This window comes from Tachypleus tridentatus, chromosome 2 (assembly GCF_004210375.1).
Source record: "Tachypleus tridentatus isolate NWPU-2018 chromosome 2, ASM421037v1, whole genome shotgun sequence".
NCBI classification, from domain to species: Eukaryota; Metazoa; Arthropoda; class Merostomata; order Xiphosura; family Limulidae; genus Tachypleus; species Tachypleus tridentatus.
The window spans coordinates 147,972,001-147,985,637 of record NC_134826.1 but is presented as its reverse complement, the minus strand read 5'-3'; the positions used below and the strand labels follow the sequence as shown (position 1 = coordinate 147,985,637).

Here is a 13,637-nt window from a genome sequence, read left to right as displayed (position 1 = left end):
TACTGTTCAGTCCACATTACGTAAGAAACAAATACTCTTCATTCCCTAAACAACAGAATACTGTTCAGTCCACATTACGTAAGAAACAAATACTCCTCATTCCCTAAACAACAGAATACTGTTCAGTCCACATTACGTAAGAAACAAATACTCATCATTCCCTAAACAACAGAATACTGTTCAGTCCACATTACGTAAGAAACAAATACTCCTCATTCCCTAAACAACAGAATACTGTTCAGTCCACATTATGTAACAAACAAATACTCATCATTCCCTAAACAACAGAATACTGTTCAGTCCACATTACGTAAGAAACAAATACTCCTCATTCCCTAAACAACAGAATACTGTTCAGTCCACATTACGTAAGAAACAAATACTCCTCATTCCCTAAACAACAGAATACTGTTCAGTCCACATTACGTAAGAAACAAATACTCCTCATTCCCTAAACAACAGAATACTGTTCAGTCCACATTACGTAAGAAACAAATACTCATCATTCCCTAAACAACAGAATACTGTTCAGTCCACATTATGTAAGAAACAAATACTCCTCATTCCCTAAACAACAGAATACTGTTCAGTCCACATTATGTAAGAAACAAATACTCCTCATTCCCTAAACAACAGAATACTGTTCAGTCCACATTATGTAAGAAACAAATTCTCGTTATTCCCAAAAGTGTATTGGTATAGAGATATCAACCTAATAATCATAGTGGGCATTTAACTTACCATTACATTTAAACTTTAGTCCCTTGGATAAAACTTTCACAACAAGTGCATTACTGGAACAATGACAATTAACAGCTTGGAATTCTCCAAGTATTCATGTGCTTCAGTCAATGTGACAACATCATTTCCTTTGCTACAAATCAGATAATATTTTCATATCTTTGGTCAACTGGTCTTGTATTCAACTGTATGATTTGGTAAAAGTTCATGAGCACATATCTTTTGTCATTTTCTCATTTCTGTGTAAATTACATTCTAAGGTATCTTTTCCCAGTCAATGGTATGAAAGCTTAGGGTCAAAATTTCCCCCTCCAGTTCAACCCTTCTAATGTTAAATAAATAAAAGAATGGGTTAAATTAAAAACATAAGTAAAATATGTAATTTTATAATATTAAAGCAAAGGCATTAGGACCCGAGACCAAGATGCTCAAAGACCACTTCATAAGCCTTATTTTGTGTATCTCAACAGTGGGCCTTTAGAGCTTTGGAATCAGAATGTATAATCAGATGTGTCCTAATAAAACAAAAACAATCACATAGATGAATGTCACAAGGACGTTTTTCATGGGTTTAATGAGGTAGCTACCACACCTATATACATATACTATTGACCCTATTTTAGCTGCAATGTTTAGATATCTCTCCTCATCCCAATCAGTTTATACTAATGAGATATGAATCTGCTGTATTGCAAGCCTTTTAGAAAGTGTATTTGCATGAATTAATATTTAAACAGATGAGGTAACTCCAGCTGGTCTCCATTTGAAAAAGAATATTTGTTGAAACTGACTGTTGAGAATTGTTGTAGTGTAAGTCTACCTGAGACTTGAAATCTGGTAATTCAGTAGCAAAAGGTTCTGTGTTTGAGTCCCAGAAAGAGCAATTTCTTCACATCCTGAAATATCATGTTGGCACTCAACAAGCAATTATCCGACCCATAGATGAACATCTGGACTGAGATGATGGCAAATGAAATCAGCTATGTATGTAATTTATGTAGTAGTTGGCCTCTGAGCATATATTCTTGGCTTGAAGCTTAATGATGTCCAAATGTGTTGTTATCTTGAGGTTTATGAAGTGGCTAGCTGAATCACATATTCAGATTATATCACGCATTGGGCCAGTAAGTGCAGATGATGTTTAATTATCCAACATGTAAAGTGATGCAATTAGGTTTTCACAGTTCAATTGGGAATACACAGTTAAATGGTTAAAGAAAAAAGTCTCAGTGTTGTGATAAAAAAAAATCACTTCAGTTAGCTAAACAGTATATTGTAGCTAGCTATAGGACTAACAGGATTTTGGGTAACATCTCTGGAAATACTGCATACAAGACAAGGCTATGGTTAGTGATTAAGGATGAACAGATAGGCTGGTTGGACACGAGGGATTGTTCTCTGGAAGAAGGGAGCTTTCTGGAATGAATGGATGGTTTACATTTAAATATAATAGGGCCTGGCTTGTCCACTAATGATATTAATTCAGCTGTGAAGGAAGTTTTAAACTAGGACTAGACAGTTGTAAGAGCCAGGAAAAACTAAATGCAAAAAGAATAAATAGGCAGAGAAAAGTTTATCATAGGAAATAAGTATAGAAGTAGTTATAAGGATAGGTTTAGTTGTTACTATTGTAATGTTAGAAGTATAACAAATAAAGTAGATGGCTTTATAACATTAGCTGGACTAGGAAGTTTTGATGTAATAGTTCTGTTGCTCCATCTTGGCTGTTTCACACTCCAAGATGTATTAAATTTATAACACTAGCTGGACTAGGAAGTTTTGATGTAATAGTTCTGTTGCTCCATCTTGGCTGTTTCACACTCTAAGATGTATTAAATTTATAACATTAGCTGGACTAGGAAGTTTTGATGTAATAGTTCTGTTGCTCCATCTTGGCTGTTTCACACTCTAAGATGTATTAAATTTATAACACTAGCTGGACTAGGAAGTTTTGATGTAATAGTTCTGTTGCTCCATCTTGGCTGTTTCACACTCTAAGATGTATTAAATTTATAACATTAGCTGGACTAGGAAGTTTTGATGTAATAGTTCTGTTGCTCCATCTTGGCTGTTTCACACTCTAAGAAATATAGTTCTGTTGCTCCATCTTGGCTGTTTCACACTCTAAGATGTATTAAATTTATAACACTAGCTGGACTAGGAAGTTTTGATGTAATAGTTCTGTTGCTCCATCTTGGCTGTTTCACACTCCAAGATGTATTAAATTTATAACACTAGCTGGACTAGGAAGTTTTGATGTAATAGTTCTGTTGCTCCATCTTGGCTGTTTCACACTCCAAGATGTATTAAATTTATAACACTAGCTGGACTAGGAAGTTTTGATGTAATAGTTCTGTTGCTCCATCTTGGCTGTTTCACACTCCAAGATGTATTAAATTTATAACACTAGCTGGACTAGGAAGTTTTGATGTAATAGTTCTGTTGCTCCATCTTGGCTGTTTCACACTCCAAGATGTATTAAATTTATAACACTAGCTGGACTAGGAAGTTTTGATGTAATAGTTCTGTTGCTCCATCTTGGCTGTTTCACACTCCAAGATGTATTAAATTTATAACACTAGCTGGACTAGGAAGTTTTGATGTAATAGTTCTGTTGCTCCATCTTGGCTGTTTCACACTCCAAGATGTAATAGTTCTGTTGCTCCATCTTGGCTGTTTCACACTCCAAGATGTAATAGTTCTGTTGCTCCATCTTGGCTGTTTCACACTCCAAGATGTAATAGTTCTGTTGCTCCATCTTGGCTGTTTCACACTCCAAGATGTAATAGTTCTGTTGCTCCATCTTGGCTGTTTCACACTCCAAGATGTATAGTTCTGTTGCTCCATCTTGGCTGTTTCACACTCCAAGATGTAATAGTTCTGTTGCTCCATCTTGGCTGTTTCACACTCTAAGATATATAGTTCTGTTGTTCCATCTTGGCTGTTTCACACTCCAAGATGTAATAGTTCTGTTGCTCCATCTTGGCTGTTTCACACTCTAAGATGTAATAGTTCTGTTGCTCCATCTTGGCTCTTTCACACTCCAAGATGTAATAGTTCTGTTGCTCCATCTTGGCTGTTTCACACTCCAAGATGTAATAGTTCTGTTGCTCCATCTTGGCTGTTTCACACTCCAAGATGTAATAGTTCTGTTGCTCCATCTTGGCTGTTTCACACTCCAAGATGTAATAGTTCTGTTGCTCCATCTTGGCTGTTTCACACTCCAAGATGTAATAGTTCTGTTGCTCCATCTTGGCTGTTTCACACTCCAAGATGTATAGTTCTGTTGCTCCATCTTGGCTGTTTCACACTCCAAGATGTAATAGTTCTGTTGCTCCATCTTGGCTGTTTCACACTCCAAGATGTAATAGTTCTGTTGCTCCATCTTGGCTGTTTCACACTCCAAGATGTAATAGTTCTGTTGCTCCATCTTGGCTGTTTCACACTCCAAGATGTAATAGTTCTGTTGCTCCATCTTGGCTGTTTCACACTCCAAGATATAATAGTTCTGTTGCTCCATCTTGGCTGTTTCACACTCCAAGATGTAATAGTTCTGTTGCTCCATCTTGGCTGTTTCACACTCCAAGATGTAATAGTTCTGTTGCTCCATCTTGGCTGTTTCACACTCCAAGATGTAATAGTTCTGTTGCTCCATCTTGGCTGTTTCACACTCCAAGATGTAATAGTTCTGTTGCTCCATCTTGGCTGTTTCACACTCTAAGATGTATAGTTCTGTTGCTCCATCTTGGCTGTTTCACACTCCAAGATGTAATAGTTCTGTTGCTCCATCTTGGCTGTTTCACACTCTAAGATGTATAGTTCTGTTGCTCCATCTTGGCTGTTTCACACTCTAAGATGTATAGTTCTGTTGCTCCATCTTGGCTGTTTCACACTCCAAGATGTATAGTTCTGTTGCTCCATCTTGGCTGTTTCACACTCCAAGATGTAATAGTTCTGTTGCTCCATCTTGGCTGTTTCACACTCTAAGATGTATAGTTCTGTTGCTCCATCTTGGCTGTTTCACACTCCAAGATGTAATAGTTCTGTTGCTCCATCTTGGCTGTTTCACACTCTAAGATGTATAGTTCTGTTGCTCCATCTTGGCTGTTTCACACTCCAAGATGTATAGTTCTGTTGCTCCATCTTGGCTGTTTCACACTCCAAGATGTATAGTTCTGTTGCTCCATCTTGGCTGTTTCACACTCCAAGATGTATAGTTCTGTTGCTCCATCTTGGCTGTTTCACACTCCAAGATGTATAGTTCTGTTGCTCCATCTTGGCTGTTTCACACTCCAAGATGTAATAGTTCTGTTGCTCCATCTTGGCTGTTTCACACTCCAAGATGTATAGTTCTGTTGCTCCATCTTGGCTGTTTCACACTCCAAGATGTAATAGTTCTGTTGCTCCATCTTGGCTGTTTCACACTCCAAGATGTATAGTTCTGTTGCTCCATCTTGGCTGTTTCACACTCCAAGATGTAATAGTTCTGTTGCTCCATCTTGGCTGTTTCACACTCCAAGATGTATAGTTCTGTTGCTCCATCTTGGCTGTTTCACACTCCAAGATGTAATAGTTCTGTTGCTCCATCTTGGCTGTTTCACACTCTAAGATGTATAGTTCTGTTGCTCCATCTTGGCTGTTTCACACTCCAAGATGTATTAAATTTTAAAAGACACCTATGTCAGCCCTTATCTTTCATGTATTTATCAATTTCTCTAAAACTTATTTAAATTTATTGCCTCTACAACAACTGACTTTAACCCATTCATGATGCCAACTGCCCTTTTAAAAAAATAAAACTGTCTTAGCTGAAGATGACTCCTACCATGCCAACATTTATATTTGTGTAACCTAGTCCTACTGTTGTTATTCTTAAATTTGATTTAAAAAAGATACATCAAGGCTATCAATCAGATCATCTAACTCCTCCTTTTCAAAGATAAATCAATTTTAACCTCTCCTCATACAACAACCCTCCCTACCAAGCACCGTTCTAATAACCCTTTCCATGTCTTTCATAAAGTAAAAAGCCCAAACCTGAACACAATATTCCAAATGTATCTTAACCAGTGACCTTGTACAATAAAATTATAACCTCTTTAGACCTGTACTCAATATTTCTCTTGATACAACCTACCATTCCATTTGCCGTACCACTAGGAACAGAACAATTGTTGGAAGGCTTTAGAGACTCGTCAACTGTTACACCAAGATCCCTTTCTTTTATAACACTCTTATGGTTATTCTCATCCACAGTAAAAACTTATAATTCAAATTATTATAACACACATACAGATCTTACATTTATTATAATTAAAACCCATCTGTCACTTATTCACCCAACTTACTAAATTATCTTACTCCTTTTGTAAACCAGCATATCCTCTTCACAAGTAGTAACACTTCTTAAAGATATGTTCTATGCCAAGATCTATTGTCATTAATTATTTTTCCTGCTATAATTATATTTCACATTCTGTAATTTGTTTCATTCTAAGTTTTCCCATATAATTTATTACTTCTAATATTATCCATATAATTTCATAACAACTTTACTGGGCAAGTTACACCCACCCCCCAACATAACTATCGAATATCAAGCCTCATTGCAATACACTTTTACTCAACTTACATTTGAACAGCTCCTACAGATTATCAAAATAATTTATTAAATTTGAAATTCATCCAATATCTGCAATACGATTTAAAATTATCATGTTATATCACTATTTGTTTAACAGAACCATAATATTACTGTATTAGCACTACGGTACTCGTAACAACTTAACGCGGTAGTTTACATTACGTTCTCACGTTATTCGTGTGCGAGACTAGCCTACCCAGCTTTTGATACTGAACTGAATTATGTTCTGCCGGTATGCAGCCAAAAAATAGAATCTACTACTTATTTAGTTTTTCTGAACTTATAAAAGTGTCTAAAACATAATAAAAATATTACTTACGCATTGAATATTGCCATAAGATGCATCAACCAAACAAAACACCAACCTCCAAAGAAAAATATAGCAAAACCGAAAAGAGTATAGAAAAGGAACGCCATTTCATCGCAACCGTAGTCATGACTATACGTCACACATCATATCATCAACAGCCATCTAGAGCGAGAATACGCCAGCAAGTGGTTCAAAAAACTTCCGCGGTATTTCAAGTTACACATGTTCTTTACAAAAGGAGACATCTACTTTGCCAAACATAACCAAATAAACATATTGATTTTGAAGTACTGACGGTTTGTCTATCTCAATAGAAGTTTAGTCGCATTTTACAACATAAACAAATATTTCAACAATAGGATACCCCAGACCAAAGTGAAACGAGAAAACTACACACTTCAAGAAATAAGCGAAAATATCTACGTAGCTTCTCACTAGGTTAAGCTAGTACCCTTAACACTCCTACGAAAAAGTGGGGCCTAATAGGCCACGGAGCAACTTGAAAGGTTATTAATATTAGGCTAATAATTTTGTATTTAAATAAAATTGCCATTTAAATCCATTAATGAATGGATTAACGAGATTCCCACTGTCCCTATCTACTATCTAGCGAAACCACAGCCAGGGGAATGGGCTTGGAGAAATCAGGACTAGAAACTCGTAGGAGTGTTAAAAGTAATTTTTAGAAAAGAAAGTAGTACTTCGTGTCTGTGATGTCGAGAAAACCAACTTTTAGAGAAAAATATATATGTAAAAACGGCTCGTTTAGGTTGAGAAAATATTTTACGTAGAGGAGCGAACAACGATGACCGAAGAAAGTCGAAACGTTGTTCACTTCTCTACGTAAAATATTTTTTCAACCCAAACGAGCCTTTTTTACATATATATTTTTCAGTACTTCTTGTCTGTTTTGTTCTTTGTAAATGAGCTAAATAAACTGACTAATATGGTAAGCTGATAGTGTTTTAGAGCATCTGGTTTATGCTAAGCCTGTTATTGAAAATATATGGGAGTGTCCTGATATTGTACAAATTCAAATCGATAAATCATTAATAGGTCGTCTTTATTTATTTACTTCAAAACAAAACATTTTTCCTAACTCCATATAACGTCATGAAGTGTAAGCCCGTAAAACATGTCAATTATCGTATTGTATAAACTCAAATAAATAGGTTTCTACTAGCTATCCCAGCATACACACTGTCCCAAAGTCGCCTTGGATTTGTAGTTGCGGTATGTCAGTAGCTAAGCCACACCTGGCTGCTCTTTTTTATTAAGTTTTCCTTATGTTTTGTTATTACTGATTTGTTAAAGATATGGAATAACTTAAACTAAACTTGAGATACTTTGGATTTGTAGTTGCGGTATGTCAACAGCTAAGCCACACCTGGCTGCTCTTTTTCATTAAGTATTCCTTATGTTTTGTTATTACTGATTTGTTAAAATATGGAATAACTTAAACTAAACTTGGGATATAGTGCTGTATTATTGCACTAGTAGTACTTTTAGTTATTCTTTGTTTATTCGAATTTTCTTCACCAAGATTTTAATGGCCATTTTCACAAAAGAAGTCCTGGACTGAAATAACAAAGAAAACTGATATTTATCTCAATCACAAAACCACATTGATTTAAAAGTCGTATTGACAGACTTTTACGATATCAAACTCTGCAGTCAAATAGTCTCTGCAGGCTTCAGTTATAAACATACCTTTCCACTCTTCAAAAACAAACATAACAGTGCTTAAGGGTATCTAACTTTCCAGTTGTATCTTGTAAACCTGATAACGGCTGATATAGTGCTATTCCTAGTTATTTGATTATGTAATAAGTGATTGATAAAAGTAACACCCCCACACATTTCTTCATAAACTTCAACAGACATAATAATACCGTAAATCTACGGATTTAAACGCTAAAATCAGGGGTTCCATTCCCTTCGGTGGACTAGCAGATAGCGTGATGTGGTTTTGCTATAACAAAAATACACACACATAATAATAAAAATACAATACTTATATTAAAAATTCAAGCACTTATAAATGTTATTTTTCTCTTTATTAAATCCATGGAACCTAGTTAAATTCTGATGAAAATAACAATCGTCTTTATTTGCAGTTTATTGAGTTTCTTACAACATTTTCCGGCCTGGCATGGCCAGGTGGCTAAGGCACTCGACTCGTAATCCGAGGGTTGCGAAATCAAATTCCCGTCACACCACACACGCTCGGCCTTTCAACCTTGGGGGCGTTAAATGTTACGATAAATCCCACTACTCGTTGGTAAAAGAGTAGCCCAAGAGTTGGCGGTGGGTGGTGATGACTAGCTGCCTTCCCTCTAGTCTTACACTGCTAAATTAAGGACGGCCAGCGCAGATAGCCCTCGAGTAGCTTTGCGCGAATTTAAAAAACAACAACAAACTTACACTGCTAAGTTAGGGACGGCTAACACAGACAGTGTAGCTTTGCGCGAAATTCAAAAACCAACCCAACATGTTTCCACTTCTTTGTTGTTAAAGGGATACTTAGTGTCACAATAACAGACGGCGAGAGTACCTGCTCACCAGTTTTGACGTGATAACGAAGTTTCCCTTTGATTGGGTAATAGAGACTTGTGTATAACTACCACGGATATTCGCTGTTTAAGTTCTAAATTCAATGGTTGAAGTTAACACAGCAAGCAAGACACTCATCCAGAAATTCAAATATGCTCTACCGTTTATGGCTGCGATGAAAAATTAAAAATGTTTACACAATAAAATAAATAACCGTCCGAAAAATCAGAATGAGCATGTTTTCAATATCTGAAATGGATGTATTGAAAAACCATCATCTTCTGTTATTTGATGAATGTCATCTTACTTATCATGTATAAACTGTGTTTATTCCACATTTAAATAAAGGTGTTATAATGGTAATTTTGAAGTCCCTTTATTTACAGTAATTATGATATATCTTAAAAATTAAAACTTTGGTTGGAAATATGAACCAAAATATTAATTTGTATTTATAAATTTTGCTGTTTTGTGTGACAGTTTTGAAATATCTTATACCATAGTGCTTGTGGTAGGACTGAAAAACTCGTATTTTTATGGAGAAAATTCAAGCTATTGTATAATTTTTCACATAATTATGAGTTCTCTATTATATGGGCATAAACTATTGGTTTGTTTTTGGTTTTTTTTTTAATTTTGCGCAAAGCTACACGAGGGCTATCTGCGCTAGCTGTCCCTAATTTAGCAGTGTAAGACTAGAGAGAGGCAGCTAGTCATGTTTGGTGCGACGAGGATTCGTAAAACCAATATACAATAATAATTATTCACAAATTTATTAAATCACAGTAAGAATAATATTACAGTGACAATATTTACACAATTATGAAACAGTAATAACACATTCACAAAATACTAAAAAATAACTGATCTGGTCAAAATGAATAATTTATTAATACAATATGCCTTGAAAAGTCCAATTTCATCTTAAATACAATTTCAGCTTTTTTAACCGTCACACACAATTTTAAGTTTTATAAAATCTTAAATGTGCTAACTTTTGGTAGTTTATTAGGTCACAGAAGAAGGCATTAATTTCACACCACCCTTAGCGATATTTATATTCTATTAAAGAATTCTAGAAACTTCTAGACTGTGAAAACTTCTGCTCGTGAATGTCGTCACATCCTTTCTAGAAAATTCGTTGATCTCTAGTCTGCATTCCAGAAACTTTAGACACATAGATTTCTAGGCCTAAGTCAGGAATATTTCAGAATATTCAATACTTTTTCTTTAGTTCAGAAATATTTGATAAAAGATCAATCATAATAATTATTCTATGAATTCTGACCAGATATTAAGTTCAATACTAAAAACAGTAAGATTTACGTCTAACTATTACAGTGTTATTATTTATTGGCTCGGCATGGCCAAGCGTGTTAAGGCGTTCGACTCGTAATCTGAGGGGGCGCGGGTTCGCATCCCCGTCGCGCCAAACATGCTCGCCCTTTCAGCCGTTGGGCGTTATAATGTTACGGTCAATCCCACTATTCGTTGGTAAAAGAGTAGCCCAAGAGTTGGTGTTAGGTGGTGATGACTAGCTGCCTTCCCTCGAGCCTTACATTGCTAAATTAGGGACGGCTAGCACAGATAGCTCTCGAGTAGCTTTGTGCCAAATTCAAAACAAACAAACAAAAACAAATAGTTATTATTTATTATTAACACTACTAGGTAACAGTATATGCATACAAATAACTGGTAGGACTAAATAATTGTTGTTATTTTTCAAAATTTGTAGATCACACTGGATGAATTTACACATGTTGATAAATGTTAAGGAAAACAACCTTAACACTCCAGATAAATAATATATTTTTATTTAAACCTACGTTTTGCCTTTGCGACTTTTTTCTGGGTTAACATACATAATAGGTGTTTTTTTTTAACTTTTATCAGAACGACTAACTATTGATTTGTTGATGAAGTGTGTGCAGCTAAAACCTTCCTTCCACTGATACTTGGTACTTTGGGCCCAAATAAAGTTTTTGATAAAACTATAGCCATTATCAATACGAACCTAAAATTGGTGTATCTTTCTTATTCCAAGACTGATGTACAAATACGTTTAAGGAAGAATGAAAAACCATGTGAGATAAACCATTTTAGTTAAATTATCTAAAGAAAATCTAAAACAGCAATGGTTACCACTTTGTATTGTTAAAACAAAGTAATAAAATTTCCAGTGTACTTTACATATTGTATAATGGAATTTTCAATATTCATTTTCAATATATTTTAAGTGCATAAAAAAACAGCAAACGATCATATTTCACTTGCAAATCATCACTGAAAACAACAATGTTTTAGGAATATTTTCAATTTACACCAAGTGGATCACTCCAATGTAACTGCCACAATTTACTGTAGCTATAAAATTTGACTTTATAATGCAACAACCGCAAATGCCAAGCTCTATCTTACTTCAAAAATTTCATTTAAAGAAGAGGGTCGCGGGTTCGAATCCCAGTCGTACCCAACATGTTTGCCCTTTCAGCTGTGTGGGCCTTATAATGTTACGATCAGTCCCACTATTCGTTGGTAAAAGAGTAGCCCAAGAGTTGGTGTTAGGTGGTGATGACTAGCTGCCTTCTCTCGAGCCTTACACTGCTAAATTAGGGACGGCTAGCGCAAATAACCCTCGTGTAGCTTTGCGCGAAATTTAAAACAAATAAACCCTTTTTCATGAAATGAATAATCGTGACATTTCAGGCAGGTCTTATATTTTGTCTCGGCCTTCGTTTAAGTACCGTATTTTTCGATGTATAAGACGCACCCCTATTTTCAAGCCTATCTTCAGGGAAAAATATATTTTTCAGAGCTATCATTTGTTTATTTGTTCAACATCAGCATAATCTTTTATTATTGTTTAGAATACTTCAAAAGTAGTGTCCATAATAAAATAAAATATGGTTGTTTCATACATTTACATCAAAACATTGTTCATTCATTATGAAAACTTTCAAAATATTCTTTTGCTGTACTCAAAACAAGTTCTGAACATTTACATCAAAACATTGTTCATTCATTATGAAAACTTTCAAAATGTTCTTTTGCTTTACTCAAAACAAGTTCTGAACATTTACATCAAAACATTGTTCATTCATTATGAAAACTTTCAAAATGTTCTTTTGCTTTACTGAAAACAAGTTCTGAACATTTACATCAAAACATTGTTCATTCATTATGAAAACTTTCAAAATGTTCTTTTGTTTTTTACTGAAAACAAGTTCTGAACATTTACATCAAAACATTGTTCATTCATTATGAAAACTTTCAAAATGTTCTTTCAAAACAAGTTCTGAAAGCTGACTCTCACTTGTCCTCAAACAATATCATTTTTGGTGCCATTAAGACAACTGCTCACATCACATTTTTTAACTACCTTTATTACAGTTTCTACACATTAGGGAAGAACAAAAGGTTTGCTACTTTTAATCATTAAGGAAACAAAAAACTGCTTACTCGCCATAAGCCCCTTCAAAGTTTTTAAAAGCAGTATTTAAAAAGAAATAAAACAACGTTTTGACCTTCTTCTGTCACCTTTGTGAACCTGACGATGACCGAAGAAGGTCGAAACGTTGTTCACTCCTATACATAAATATAATTTTTCAATCCAAACCAACCGTTTTTACATATATATTTTTCTCTACAAGTGGGTTTTCTCGTCATCACTGAAATAAAACAAGGTTGTTCCATATATTCAATGCAAAAACATTATTCATTCATTACAAAATCCTTTAAACATTGTGCATTACTATATTCACTGTCACTGAAATCAAGTTAAGAAGGTTCACTCTCACCTACTATCAAGTTCCAAACATATGTTTTTATTGTGTTCTTTATGGATATGACTCTAGTATCGTTGGTACGATGTTTAATTTAAGTTAAAGAAATGTCCACCTAACGAACGCTGTTCTACCGTCGTTTCCCACGATAACCCATTTTCTTTAGTCTGTGAGAGAAAGAAAACAAGCCCAGGGAAGCTTTTACCAAAAGAGTAGCCCAAGAGTTGGCGGCGGGTAGTGATGACTAGCTGCCTTCCCTCTAGACTTACACTGCTAAATTAAAGACGGCTGGCGCAGATAGCCCTCGTGTAGCTTTACGCGAAATTCAAAACAAACCCTTTCGACACCAGATATTCCTTACACTTAGATAATAAAAACTGGCTCAGACCGAGGATTTCCAACTTCCAAGCTAGGGATATCCTTGGTGCTTATCGACTTTAGAAAAAGAAGGAAGGTAGATCACTTTGGAACACCAGGACCATCCAGAAAGATACCTGCAACAAGTTGTATCATAGCCATAATAAGCAAAGTGTGACGTCTTGTAGTTGAAAATCCACAAACATGCGGATAAAAGTTGTCGCTGTGTTGCAGGCTACAGTAAGGAAAA

At 35.2% G+C, this 13,637-nt stretch overlaps 1 pseudogene across 1 annotated transcript in view; it reads right to left on the bottom strand.

The window, feature by feature from the left end:
* LOC143245635 (ceramide glucosyltransferase-like) overlaps window positions 1–6,888 on the bottom strand; it is a 72,292-nt pseudogene extending 65,404 nt beyond the window's left edge. Inside the window, exon 1 of the transcript XR_013025649.1 lies at window positions 6,705–6,888. The product of XR_013025649.1 is annotated as a ceramide glucosyltransferase-like (transcript). The remainder of the gene's footprint in view (window positions 1–6,704) is intronic.
* Between the last annotated feature and the right edge of the window lie 6,749 nt (window positions 6,889–13,637).